Source organism: Syngnathus leptorhynchus, unplaced genomic scaffold (assembly GCF_054491065.1).
Source record: "Syngnathus leptorhynchus isolate UIUO unplaced genomic scaffold, UIUO_Slep HiC_scaffold_813, whole genome shotgun sequence".
Taxonomy (NCBI): domain Eukaryota; kingdom Metazoa; phylum Chordata; class Actinopteri; order Syngnathiformes; family Syngnathidae; genus Syngnathus; species Syngnathus leptorhynchus.
Window position 1 is genome coordinate 10001 of NW_028232647.1, and position 12799 is coordinate 22799.

The 12799-nt window shown below is 59.0% G+C and overlaps 1 non-coding gene across 1 annotated transcript in view; it reads right to left on the bottom strand.

Annotated features, from left to right (window-relative positions):
* LOC147036127 (18S ribosomal RNA) overlaps positions 1-261 on the bottom strand; it is a 1914-nt gene extending 1653 nt beyond the window's left edge. Inside the window, exon 1 of the ribosomal RNA XR_015065345.1 lies at positions 1-261. This exon is cut by the window's left edge and continues 1653 nt beyond it. This is a non-coding gene — a ribosomal RNA (18S ribosomal RNA).
* Between the last annotated feature and the right edge of the window lie 12538 nt (positions 262-12799).

The window sequence follows — 12799 nt, forward strand, 5'->3', positions numbered from 1 at the left end:
GCGCGACCCCTGGGCCCCGCGCGCCCGGGCACCGCGTGGGTTTTGGGTCTGATAAATGCGCGCGTCCCCGGAGGTCGGCGCCCGTTTGCATGTATTAGCTCTAGAATTGCCACAGTTATCCAAGTAACTGAGGAGCGATCAAAGGAACCATAACTGATTTAATGAGCCATTCGCAGTTTCGCTGTACGGGCCGTGTGCACTTAGACTTGCATGGCTTAATCTTTGAGACAAGCATATGCTACTGGCAGGATCAACCAGGTAGGAGAGAGGGTGGCTGGGTAGCGCCTCTCGCTCGCCGGCCCGCCGGAGCGGGGGCTCGCGCGACTGTTTTCCGGACGCCGCCGCGGTTCGCGGGGGCTCTAGGTGGTCTGACGCTGCCGCGGGGTGAGATGGATCGGGCTGGACCCGGCGCAGCCGAAGCCGAGGACGCGGAACCTCGAATGCGACCCTCGCGGACCCCTAAACGAGAGGAGCTGCGCCCGGCCTCGTAAGACACCTCTTCTCCGGTGCTAGGTCGACCCCGACGCCGCTGGCCGCCGCCGCCGCCTTGCCGCTATCCCTCCGCACGTTTGGGGCCGGTGGCGACCCGCAGGACGGCCGACAACTCGCTCGTTTGGCGGGGCGATGCAAGGTTAGGCGAACTGGGCGGTAACTCGGGTTAGTCGAGGGGACTTCGCGGTGGACAGGGGGGTGCGAATCCGGCCGGGCGGCCCTTCGATGGAGCCTGGTGCAGGGACATTCAATGGGATGAGCCGCGCTCGCCGCGGAACCTTCGAGCGCCGCTACTCAGCAAGTAAACGAGAGGGAGCTGCGCCCGGCCTCGTAAGACGCCTCTTCTCCGGTGTGAGCGCCCCGACGCCGCTGGCCGCCCGCCGCCGCCTTGCCGCTATCCCGCCGCGCGTTTGGGGAGGGAGGGCGACCCGTAGGACGGCCCGCCGACTACACGACCGTTTGGCAGAGCGAGTGCAAGGTTAGGCGAGCTGGGCGGTAACTCGGGTTAGTCTGGGGAGACTCGCGGTGGACAGGGTGGCGCGAATCCGGCCGGGCGGCCCCATCGATTAAGCATTGGTAGGGAGCCGAGGATGAGCCGTGCGAAGTGGCCTCGGAGGCGGTCCGTGGGGGACGACGGGGGGGGGACGGGCGTCGGCCCTCCGGCCCGAGCAGAGAACGTTCGGTCACCCAAGCGGGAATCTGCGCCCCGGCCCGAGTCGGACTCGGTCGGTGCGGCCCGCTGAGGCCCTCAACTATTCCCGTACGCGGGGGTCGGGAGCTGCGGCGCTGCGCCGGCGACTTACCCGCGCGAGGCACGCACTGCGTGCGGCCAGGATGCGGAGTTGGATCGGCGCTGGTTGGGAACCCTCGGGGAACGAAGGCGGACGGCGGCCAGCCGGCGCCGACGAACCCGTCGGGGAGGGGGCTGGTGGCAGGCGCGATCGGCACTATTGCTGACTGCCGGGAGGGAAGCTGCGCCCCGGCCGAGTCAGACTCAGCCGTTGCGGCCCCCCCGAGCCCGCAGCGCGTAGCGCGGAAGCCATACGCCCCCCCGATGCGGAGCGACAGACGCCCCCGCGACCGCGGTTGGTCGGGAAGGCTTTTCGGATAGAGGTCGGACGGTGTGTGTGGACGGCTTCCCGTGGTGCCGCCGCTATCAAGCCGGAGGGTTTGAGAACGACATTCGCGGAAGGACCGGCGCGGCCGGCGGGACGCTCGCACGCGCGGCGCCCGACACTCAGCCGCTCGCTCGGCCTCCGTGGATCGTGGCTAGGTGGGATGGATGCCAAACCGGGTCGTCTCGGTCTCGCCGCAGTACGGTCGCGCCGGGGCCTGCGGGGCGGCGCGGGGAGCGCACGCTCACGCAGCGGCCGGGGCGCTAGAGTGCGACCCGCAGTGGGTAGGAACCGTCCACCCGACGTCGGACGAGCCGAGGCCGATGGAGGCCCTACCAAGGCGGGTCATGAGTGCCAGTCGGTCAGTTGGGTGAGGGGGTACTCGGAGGCCCGCCGGGAGCAGACGGGCGACCGGGGATGGGGGGCGTACGCGGGCGGGCGCCGGGAGAAGACGGCCCGTCCGGGGTCGAATCTCGGCCTGTGTTTTCGGAGCCGGCCGGCATCACGCTCCCTCCTTGGATGGACAACATTCGTAGTTGACACTTTGTGTCATTTTATCCGAGCAGACGGGCGCCGCGAGGCGACCGTCCGGGGCGACTCTCGGCCTGTGTTTAAGGAGCCGGCCGGGCATCACGCTCCTTCCTTGGATGGACAACATTCGTAGTTGACACTTTGTGTCATTTTATCCGAGCGGGCGGGCGCCGCGAGGCGGACCGTCCGGGGCGACTCTCGGCCTGTGTTTAAGGAGCCGGCCGGCATCACGCTCCTTCCTTGGATGGACAACATTCGCAGTTGACACTTTGTGTCATTTTATCCGAGCAGACGGGCGCCGCGAGGCGGACCGTCCGGGGCGACTCTCGGCCTGTGTTTTCGGAGCCGCCGGGCATCACGCTCCCTCCTTGATGGACAACATTCGTAGTTGACACTTTGTGTCATTTTATCCGAGCAGACGGGCGCCGCGAGGCGACCGTCCGGGGCGACTCTCGGCCTGTGTTTAAGGAGCCGGCCGGGCATCACGCTCCTTCCTTGGATGGACAACATTCGCAGTTGACACTTTGTGTCATTTTATCCGAGCAGACGGGCGCCGCGAGGCGGACCGTCCGGGGCCGACTCTCGGCCTGTGTTTTCGGAGCCGGCCGGGCATCACGCTCCCTCTTGGATGGACAACATTCGTAGTTGACACTTTGTGTCATTTTATCCGAGCAGACGGGCGCCGCGAGGCGACCGTCCGGGGCGACTCTCGGCCTGTGTTTAAGGAGCCGGCCGGGCATCACGCTCCTTCCTTGGATGGACAACATTCGTAGTTGACACTTTGTGTCATTTTATCCGAGCGGGCGGGCGCCGCGAGGCGGACCGTCCGGGGCGACTCTCGGCCTGTGTTTAAGGAGCCGGCCGGGCATCACGCTCCTTCCTTGGATGGACAACATTCGCAGTTGACACTTTGTGTCATTTTATCCGAGCAGACGGGCGCCGCGAGGCGGACCGTCCGGGGCGACTCTCGGCCTGTGTTTTCGGAGCCGGCCGGCATCACGCTCCCTCCTTGGATGGACAACATTCGTAGTTGACACTTTGTGTCATTTTATCCGAGCAGACGGGCGCCGCGAGGCGACCGTCCGGGGCGACTCTCGGCCTGTGTTTAAGGAGCCGGCCGGGCATCACGCTCCTTCCTTGGATGGACAACATTCGCAGTTGACACTTTGTGTCATTTTATCCGAGCAGACGGGCGCCGCGAGGCGGACCGTCCGGGGCGACTCTCGGCCTGTGTTTTCGGAGCCGGCCGGGCATCACGCTCCCTCCTTGGATGGACAACATTCGTAGTTGACACTTTGTGTCATTTTATCCGAGCAGACGGGCGCCGCGAGGCGACCGTCCGGGGCGACTCTCGGCCTGTGTTTAAGGAGCCGGCCGGGCATCACGCTCCTTCCTTGGATGGACAACATTCGTAGTTGACACTTTGTGTCATTTTATCCGAGCGGGCGGGCGCCGCGAGGCGGACCGTCCGGGGCGACTCTCGGCCTGTGTTTAAGGAGCCGGCCGGGCATCACGCTCCTTCCTTGGATGGACAACATTCGCAGTTGACACTTGTGTCATTTTATCCGAGCAGACGGGCGCCGCGAGGCGGACCGTCCGGGGCGACTCTCGGCCTGTGTTTTCGGAGCCGGCCGGGCATCACGCTCCCTCCTTGGATGGACAACATTCGTAGTTGACACTTTGTGTCATTTTATCCGAGCAGACGGGCGCCGCGAGGCGGACCGTCCGGGGCGACTCTCGGCCTGTGTTTAAGGAGCCGGCCGGGCATCACGCTCCTTCCTTGGATGGACAACATTCGCAGTTGACACTTTGTGTCATTTTGTTCGGCCTGTGTTTAAGGAGGCGGCCGTCCTCCACTCGGTCCGTGTTTAAGGAGCGACACTCGCGCTCCGGTTCGGCCTGTATTTAGGGAGGCGGCCGTCCTCCGCTTGGTCTGTGTTAAGGGCGACACTCTGTCCATGTTTGAGGAGCCTGGCCCTGACGCTCCTCTCCGGCCTGTGTTTAAGGAGGCGGCCGTCCTCCCCTTGGTCCGTGTTAAGGGCGACACTCGGTCCATGTTTGAGGAGCCTGGCCCTGACGCTCCTCTCCGGCCTGTGTTTAAGGAGGCGGCCGTCCTCCCCTTGGTCCGTGTTAAGGGCGACACTCGGTCCATGTTTGAGGAGCCTGGCCCTGACGCTCCTCTCCGGCCTGTGTTTAAGGAGGCGGCCGTCCTCCCCTTGGTCTGTGTTAAGGGCGACACTCGGTCCATGTTTGAGGAGCCTGGCCCTGACGCTCCTCTCCGGCCTGTGTTTAAGGAGGCGGCCGTCCTCCCCTTGGTCTGTGTTAAGGGCGACACTCGGTCCATGTTTGAGGAGCCTGGCCCTGACGCTCCTCTCCGGCCTGTGTTTAAGGAGGCGGCCGTCCTCCCCTTGGTCCGTGTTAAGGGCGACACTCGGTCCATGTTTGAGGAGCCTGGCCCTGACGCTCCTCTCCGGCCTGTGTTTAAGGAGGCGGCCGTCCTCCCCCTTGGTCCGTGTTAAGGGCGACACTCGGTCCATGTTTGAGGAGCCTGGCCCTGACGCTCCTCTCCGGCCTGTGTTTAAGGAGGCGGCCGTCCTCCGCTTGGTCTGTGTTAAGGGCGACACTCGGTCCGTGTTTAAGGAGCCGGCCCTGACGCTCCTCTTCGGCCTGTGTTTAAGGAGGCGGCCGTCCTCCACTTCCTTCCATGCACCACCACATTCGCAGTTGACACTTTGCCATTTTTTCAGAGAGGTGACACTTAGTCGTTTTTTCGAAAGTTGACACTTAGTCGTTTTTTCGAAAGTTGACACTTTGCCGTTTTTCAGAGAGGCGACACTTAGTCGTTTTTTCGAAAGTTGACACTTAGCCGTTTTTTCGAAAGTTGACACTTAGCCGTTTTTTCGAAAGTTGACACTTAGCCGTTTTTTCGAAAGTTGACACTTAGTCACTTTTTCGCCACAGTGACACCTCCAGCGCGTGCCACGGCGCTTTTCAGGTCTTCTATCCGACCTTGTGCTGTCGAGGACGGCGTGTCCGACGCCGTGGGGAGACCAGCACCATCTCCTCCATACTCGTAAACGGGGTGCTTTGGAAAAACGGGGGGAAAGTCGATGAGTACACTGACTACTGGGACCATTTCATTGTACTCTGGCGCACCTGAAGACCAAAAAAGGTACTGCACCTTAGCCCGGGTACCTCACCCCCTGGTACCTCGAGGAGAACTTAGAAAAATTTCGACAAATTTTTGGTGAGCTCCAGGAGAGAGGCTGATTTTTCGCTTTTTGAGGCCGACCGCCGAACCGGCGCGGGGCGGACTCACAAGCCCCGCAGAGCCGTGGGCACTTAGTCGTTTTTTCAGAGAGGCGACACTTAGTCGTTTTTTCAGAGGCGACACTTAGTCGTTTTTTCGAAAGTTGACACTTAGCCGTTTTTTCGAAAGTCGACACTTAGCCGTTTTTTTGGAAAGTTGACACTTAGTCGTTTTTTCGAAAGTTGACACTTAGTCGTTTTTTCGCCACAATTGGCTCTGAGCTCCAGGGGGAGAGCCTGGTTTTGCCTTATTTCAGGCCGGCTGGGGAACCGGCGCGGGTCGGATGCACGAGCCCGGCAGAGCCGTGGGCACTTAGAAAATTTTCGCCGATTAAGCTGGGACCTCCAGGCGGAGACCGGCATTCCTCGTCCTCGGGGTTCGACCCAGGAACCGGCGCTGGGCAGACGCCGTAGCCACGCAGAGCCGTGGGCACTTAGAAAATATTCGCCAAGTTGGCTCTGAGCTCCAGGCGGAGAGGCTGGTTTTGCCTTATTTCAGGCCGGCTGGGGAACCGCGCGGGTCGGATGCACGAGCCCGCAGAGCCGTGGGCACTTTGCCATTTTCTCAGAGTCGACACTTAGTCGTTTTTTCAGAGAGGCGACACTCTGTCGTTTTTTCGAAAGTTGACACTTTGCCGTTTTTTCAGAGAGGCGACACTTAGCCGTTTTTTCGAAAGTTGACACTTAGCCGTTTTTTCGAAAGTCGACACTTAGCCGTTTTTTCAGAGATGTGACACTTTGCCGTTTTTCGAAAGTCGACACTTAGCCGTTTTTTCAGAGATGTGACACTTAGAAACTTTTGCCAAGTTGGCTGTGAGCTCCAGGAGGAGACCGTTATTTTTCGTCATTCGAGGCCGACTGCGGAAACCGGCGCTGGGCGGACGCCAAAGCTCGGCAGGGCCGTGGGCACTTAGAAACTTTTTGCCAAGTTGGCTGTGAGCTCCAGGAGGAGACCGTTATTTTTCGTCATTCGAGGCCGACTGCGGAACCGGCGCTGGGCGGACGCCAAAGCTCGGCAGGGCCGTGGGCACTTAGAAACTTTTTGCCAAGTTGGCTGTGAGCTCCAGGAGGAGACCGTTATTTTTCGTCATTCGAGGCCGACTGCGGAACCGGCGCTGAGCGGACGCCAAAGCTCGGCAGGGCCGTGGGCACTTAGAAACTTTTTGCCAAGTTGGCTGTGAGCTCCAGGAGGAGACCGTTATTTTTCGTCATTCGAGGCCGACTGCGGAACCGGCGCTGGGCGGACGCCAAAGCTCGGCAGGGCCGTGGGCACTTAGAAACTTTTTGCCAAGTTGGCTGTGAGCTCCAGGAGGAGACCGTTATTTTTCGTCATTCGAGGCCGACTGCGGAACCGGCGCTGAGCGGACGCCAAAGCTCGGCAGGGCCGTGGGCACTTAGAAACTTTTTGCCAAGTTGGCTGTGAGCTCCAGGAGGAGACCGTTATTTTTCGTCATTCGAGGCCGACTGCGGAACCGGCGCTGGGCGGACGCCAAAGCTCGGCAGGGCCGTGGGCACTTAGAAACTTTTTGCCAAGTTGGCTGTGAGCTCCAGGAGGAGACCGTTATTTTTCGTCATTCGAGGCCGACTGCGGAACCGGCGCTGAGCGGACGCCAAAGCTCGGCAGGGCCGTGGGCACTTAGAAACTTTTTGCCAAGTTGGCTGTGAGCTCCAGGAGGAGACCGTTATTTTTCGTCATTCGAGGCCGACTGCGGAACCGGCGCTGGGCGGACGCCAAAGCTCGGCAGGGCCGTGGGCACTTAGAAACTTTTTGCCAAGTTGGCTGTGAGCTCCAGGAGGAGACCGTTATTTTTCGTCATTCGAGGCCGACTGCGGAACCGGCGCTGGGCGGACGCCAAAGCTCGGCAGGGCCGTGGGCACTTAGAAACTTTTTGCCAAGTTGGCTGTGAGCTCCAGGAGGAGACCGTTATTTTTCGTCATTCGAGGCCGACTGCGGAACCGGCGCTGGGCGGACGCCAAAGCTCGGCAGGGCCGTGGGCACTTAGAAACTTTTTGCCAAGTTGGCTGTGAGCTCCAGGAGGAGACCGTTATTTTTCGTCATTCGAGGCCGACTGCGGAACCGGCGCTGGGCGGACGCCAAAGCTCGGCAGGGCCGTGGGCACTTAGAAACTTTTTGCCAAGTTGGCTGTGAGCTCCAGGAGGAGACCGTTATTTTTCGTCATTCGAGGCCGACTGCGGAACCGGCGCTGGGCGGACGCCAAAGCTCGGCAGGGCCGTGGGCACTTAGAAACTTTTTGCCAAGTTGGCTGTGAGCTCCAGGAGGAGACCGTTATTTTTCGTCATTCGAGGCCGACTGCGGAACCGGCGCTGGGCGGACGCCAAAGCTCGGCAGGGCCGTGGGCACTTAGAAACTTTTTGCCAAGTTGGCTGTGAGCTCCAGGAGGAGACCGTTATTTTTCGTCATTCGAGGCCGACTGCGGAACCGGCGCTGGGCGGACGCCAAAGCTCGGCAGGGCCGTGGGCACTTAGAAACTTTTTGCCAAGTTGGCTGTGAGCTCCAGGAGGAGACCGTTATTTTTCGTCATTCGAGGCCGACTGCGGAACCGGCGCTGGGCGGACGCCAAAGCTCGGCAGGGCCGTGGGCACTTAGAAACTTTTTGCCAAGTTGGCTGTGAGCTCCAGGAGGAGACCGTTATTTTTCGTCATTCGAGGCCGACTGCGGAACCGGCGCTGGGCGGACGCCAAAGCTCGGCAGGGCCGTGGGCACTTAGAAACTTTTTGCCAAGTTGGCTGTGAGCTCCAGGAGGAGACCGTTATTTTTCGTCATTCGAGGCCGACTGCGGAACCGGCGCTGGGCGGACGCCAAAGCTCGGCAGGGCCGTGGGCACTTAGAAACTTTTTGCCAAGTTGGCTGTGAGCTCCAGGAGGAGACCGTTATTTTTCGTCATTCGAGGCCGACTGCGGAACCGGCGCTGGGCGGACGCCAAAGCTCGGCAGGGCCGTGGGCACTTAGAAACTTTTTGCCAAGTTGGCTGTGAGCTCCAGGAGGAGACCGTTATTTTTCGTCATTCGAGGCCGACTGCGGAACCGGCGCTGGGCGGACGCCAAAGCTCGGCAGGGCCGTGGGCACTTAGAAACTTTTTGCCAAGTTGGCTGTGAGCTCCAGGAGGAGACCGTTATTTTTCGTCATTCGAGGCCGACTGCGGAACCGGCGCTGGGCGGACGCCAAAGCTCGGCAGGGCCGTGGGCACTTAGAAACTTTTTGCCAAGTTGGCTGTGAGCTCCAGGAGGAGACCGTTATTTTTCGTCATTGGAGGCCGACTGCGGAACCGGCGCTGGGCGGACGCCAAAGCTCGGCAGGGCCGTGGGCACTTAGAAACTTTTTGCCAAGTTGGCTGTGAGCTCCAGGAGGAGACCGTTATTTTTCGTCATTCTAGGCCGGCTGCAGAACCGGCGGGGTCGGATGCACGAGCCCGCAGAGCCGTGGGCACTTTGCCACTTTTTCGCCACAATTGGCTGTGAGCTCCAGGAGGAGACCGTTATTTTTCGTCATTCTAGGCCGGTTGCAGAACCGGCGCGGCTCGGATGCACGAGCCCGCAGAGCCGTGGGCACTTAGAAAATTTTCAGAGAGGCGACACTTTGCCATTTTTTCAGAGAGGTGACACTTAGTCGTTTTTTCGAAAGTTGACACTTAGCCGTTTTTTCGAAAGTTGACACTTAGTCGTTTTTTCGAAAGTTGACACTTAGTCGTTTTTTCGCCAAAGTGCCCACCTCCAGCGCGTGCCACGGCGCTTTCCAGGTCTTCTATCCGACCTTGTGCTGTCGAGGATGGCGTGTCCGACGCCGTGGGGAGACCAGCACCATCTCCTCCATACTCGTAAACGAGGTGCTTTGGAAAACGGGGGGAAAGTCGATGAGTACACTGACTACTGGGACCATTTCATTGTACTCTGGCGCACCTGAAGACCAAAAAAGGTACTGCACCTTAGCCCGGGTACCTCACCCCCTGGTACCTCGAGGAGAACTTAGAAAAATTTCGACAAATTTTTGGTGAGCTCCAGGGAGAGAGGCTGATTTTTTGCTTTTTGAGGCCGACCGCCGAACCGGCGCGGGGCGGACTCACAAGCCCCGCAGAGCCGTGGGCACTTAGTCGTTTTTTCGAAAGTTGACACTTAGCCGTTTTTTCGAAAGTTGACACTTAGCCGTTTTTTCGAAAGTCGACACTTAGCCGTTTTTTCGAAAGTTGACACTTAGTCGTTTTTTCGCCGATTTTGCTGGGACCTCCAGGCGAGGACCGGCGTTTTTCGTCTTCCGGGTCCGACCCGGGAACCAGCGCCGAGCGGACACATTCGCTCGCTAGTGCCGTTGGCACTTAGAAAATTTTTCGTTTGTCATGAGCTCCGGGCGGAGACCGGCGTTTTTCGTCTTCCGGGTTCGACCCGGGAACCAGCGCCGAGCGGACACATTCGCTCGCTAGTGCCGTTGGCACTTAGAAAATTTTTCGTTTGTCATGAGCTCCGGGCGGAGACCGGCGTTTTTCGTCTTCCGGGTCCGACCCGGGAACCAGCGCCGAGCGGACACATTCGCTCGCTAGTGCCGTTGGCACTTAGAAAATTTTTCGTTTGTCATGAGCTCCGGGCGGAGACCGGCGTTTTTCGTCTTCCGGGTTCGACCCGGGAACCAGCGCCGAGCGGACACATTCGCTCGCTAGTGCCGTTGGCACTTAGAAAATTTTTCGTTTGTCATGAGCTCCGGGCGAGGACCGGCGTTTTTCGTCTTCCGGGTTCGACCCGGGAACCAGCGCCGAGCGGACACATTCGCTCGCTAGTGCCGTTGGCACTTAGAAAATTTTTCGTTTGTCATGAGCTCCGGGCGAGGACCGGCGTTTTTCGTCTTCCGGGTTCGACCCGGGAACCAGCGCCGAGCGGACACATTCGCTCGCTAGTGCCGTTGGCACTTAGAAAATTTTTCGTTTGTCATGAGCTCCGGGCGAGGACCGGCGTTTTTCGTCTTCCGGGTTCGACCCGGGAACCAGCGCCGAGCGGACACATTCGCTCGCTAGTGCCGTTGGCACTTAGAAAATTTTTCGTTTGTCATGAGCTCCGGGCGGAGACCGGCGTTTTTCGTCTTCCGGGTTCGACCCGGGAACCAGCGCCGAGCGGACACATTCGCTCGCTAGTGCCGTTGGCACTTAGAAAATTTTTCGTTTGTCATGAGCTCCGGGCGGAGACCGGCGTTTTTCGTCTTCCGGGTTCGACCCGGGAACCAGCACCGAGCGGACACATTCGCTCGCTAGTGCCGTTGGCACTTAGAAAATTTTTCGTTTGTCATGAGCTCCGGGCGAGGACCGGCGTTTTTCGTCTTCCGGGTTCGACCCGGGAACCAGCGCCGAGCGGACACATTCGCTCGCTAGTGCCGTTGGCACTTAGAAAATTTTTCGTTTGTCATGAGCTCCGGGCGAGGACCGGCGTTTTTCGTCTTCCGGGTTCGACCCGGGAACCAGCGCCGAGCGGACACATTCGCTCGCTAGTGCCGTTGGCACTTAGAAAATTTTTCGTTTGTCATGAGCTCCGGGCGGAGACCGGCATTTTTCGTCATTCGAGGCCGACGGGGGAACCAGCCGGAGCGGACACGTTTGCTCGGAAGAGCCGTTGGCACTTAGAAAAAATTCCGTGTCTCGTGAGCTCCAGGGGGGACAGGCTGGTTTTATTCATCCGTAGCCGACATGGGAACCAGCGCGGAGCGGATTGGTGTTGCGCTGCCATATACCTCATCTCTCTCAGGAGTCCCCCCCTTATACGTGCCGATGGTGTTTTGGAAAACGGGGGGTAACTGGATGAGTACACTGACTAGGGGGACCAGTACACTAGCGAGTGGGACCAGTACACTGACTAGTGGGACCAACACACTATGAGCGCCTGGTACCTAAAATGGAAGTATAGAGGCCGAATTTCGGGCAAGATCACGCCGGGTTAGGCTTCCAGGACCTCGGCTAAGCAATTTTAACGGGTCGCCCGGTTCTTTTTTTGATCCAGCCCGGTTCTTTTTTTATCCAGCCCGGTTCTTTTTACACTTCCAGCTGGAGCTCGGCAGCGGCTTTTTGCACAAGATCACGCCGTGTTAGGCTTCCAGGACCTCGGCTAAGCAATTTTAACGGGTCGCCCGGTTCTTTTTTTGATCCAGCCCGGTTCTTTTTTTTATCCAGCCCGGTTCTTTTTACACTTCCAGCTGGAGCTCGGGAGCGGCTTTTTGCACAAGATCACGCCGTGTTAGGCTTCCAGGACCTCGGCTCAGCAATTTTAACGGGTCGCCCGGTTCTTTTTTGATCCAGCCCGGTTCTTTTTTTTATCCAGCCTGGTTCTTTTTACACTTCCAGCTGGAGCTCGGGAGCGGCTTTTTGCACAACAACACGCCGTGTTAGGCTTCCAGGACCTCGGCTAAGCAATTTTAACGGGTCGCCCGGTTCTTTTTTGATCCAGCCCGGTTCTTTTTTTATCCAGCCCGGTTCTTTTTACACTTCCAGCTGGAGCTCGGGAGCGGCTTTTTGCACAAGATCACGCCGTGTTAGGCTTCCAGGACCTCGGCTAAGCAATTTTAACGGGTCGCCCGGTTCTTTTTTTGATCCAGCCCGGTTCTTTTTTTATCCAGCCCGGTTCTTTTTACACTTCCAGCTGGAGCTCGGGAGCGGCTTTTTGCACAAGATCACGCCGTGTTAGGCTTCCAGGACCTCGGCTCAGCAATTTTAACGGGTCGCCCGGTTCTTTTTTTGATCCAGCCCGGTTCTTTTTTTTTATCCAGCCCGGTTCTTTTTACACTTCCAGCTGGAGCTCGGGAGCGGCTTTTTGCACAAGATCACGCCGTGTTAGGCTTCCAGGACCTCGGCTCAGCAATTTTAACGGGTCGCCCGGTTCTTTTTTTGATCCAGCCCGGTTCTTTTTTTTATCCAGCCTGGTTCTTTTTACACTTCCAGCTGGAGCTCGGGAGCGGCTTTTTGCACAACAACACGCCGTGTTAGGCTTCCAGGACCTCGGCTAAGCAATTTTAACGGGTCGCCCGGTTCTTTTTTGATCCAGCCCGGTTCTTTTTTTATCCAGCCCGGTTCTTTTTACACTTCCAGCTGGAGCTCGGGAGCGGCTTTTTGCACAAGAACACGCCGTGTTAGGCTTCCAGGACCTCGGCTAAGCAATTTTAACGGGTCGCCCGGTTCTTTTTTTGATCCAGCCCGGTTCTTTTTTTATCCAGCCCGGTTCTTTTTACACTTCCAGCTGGAGCTCGGGAGCGGCTTTTTGCACAAGATCACGCCGTGTTAGGCTTCCAGGACCTCGGCTCAGCAATTTTAACGGGTCGCCCGGTTCTTTTTTGATCCAGCCCGGTTCTTTTTTTTTATCCAGCC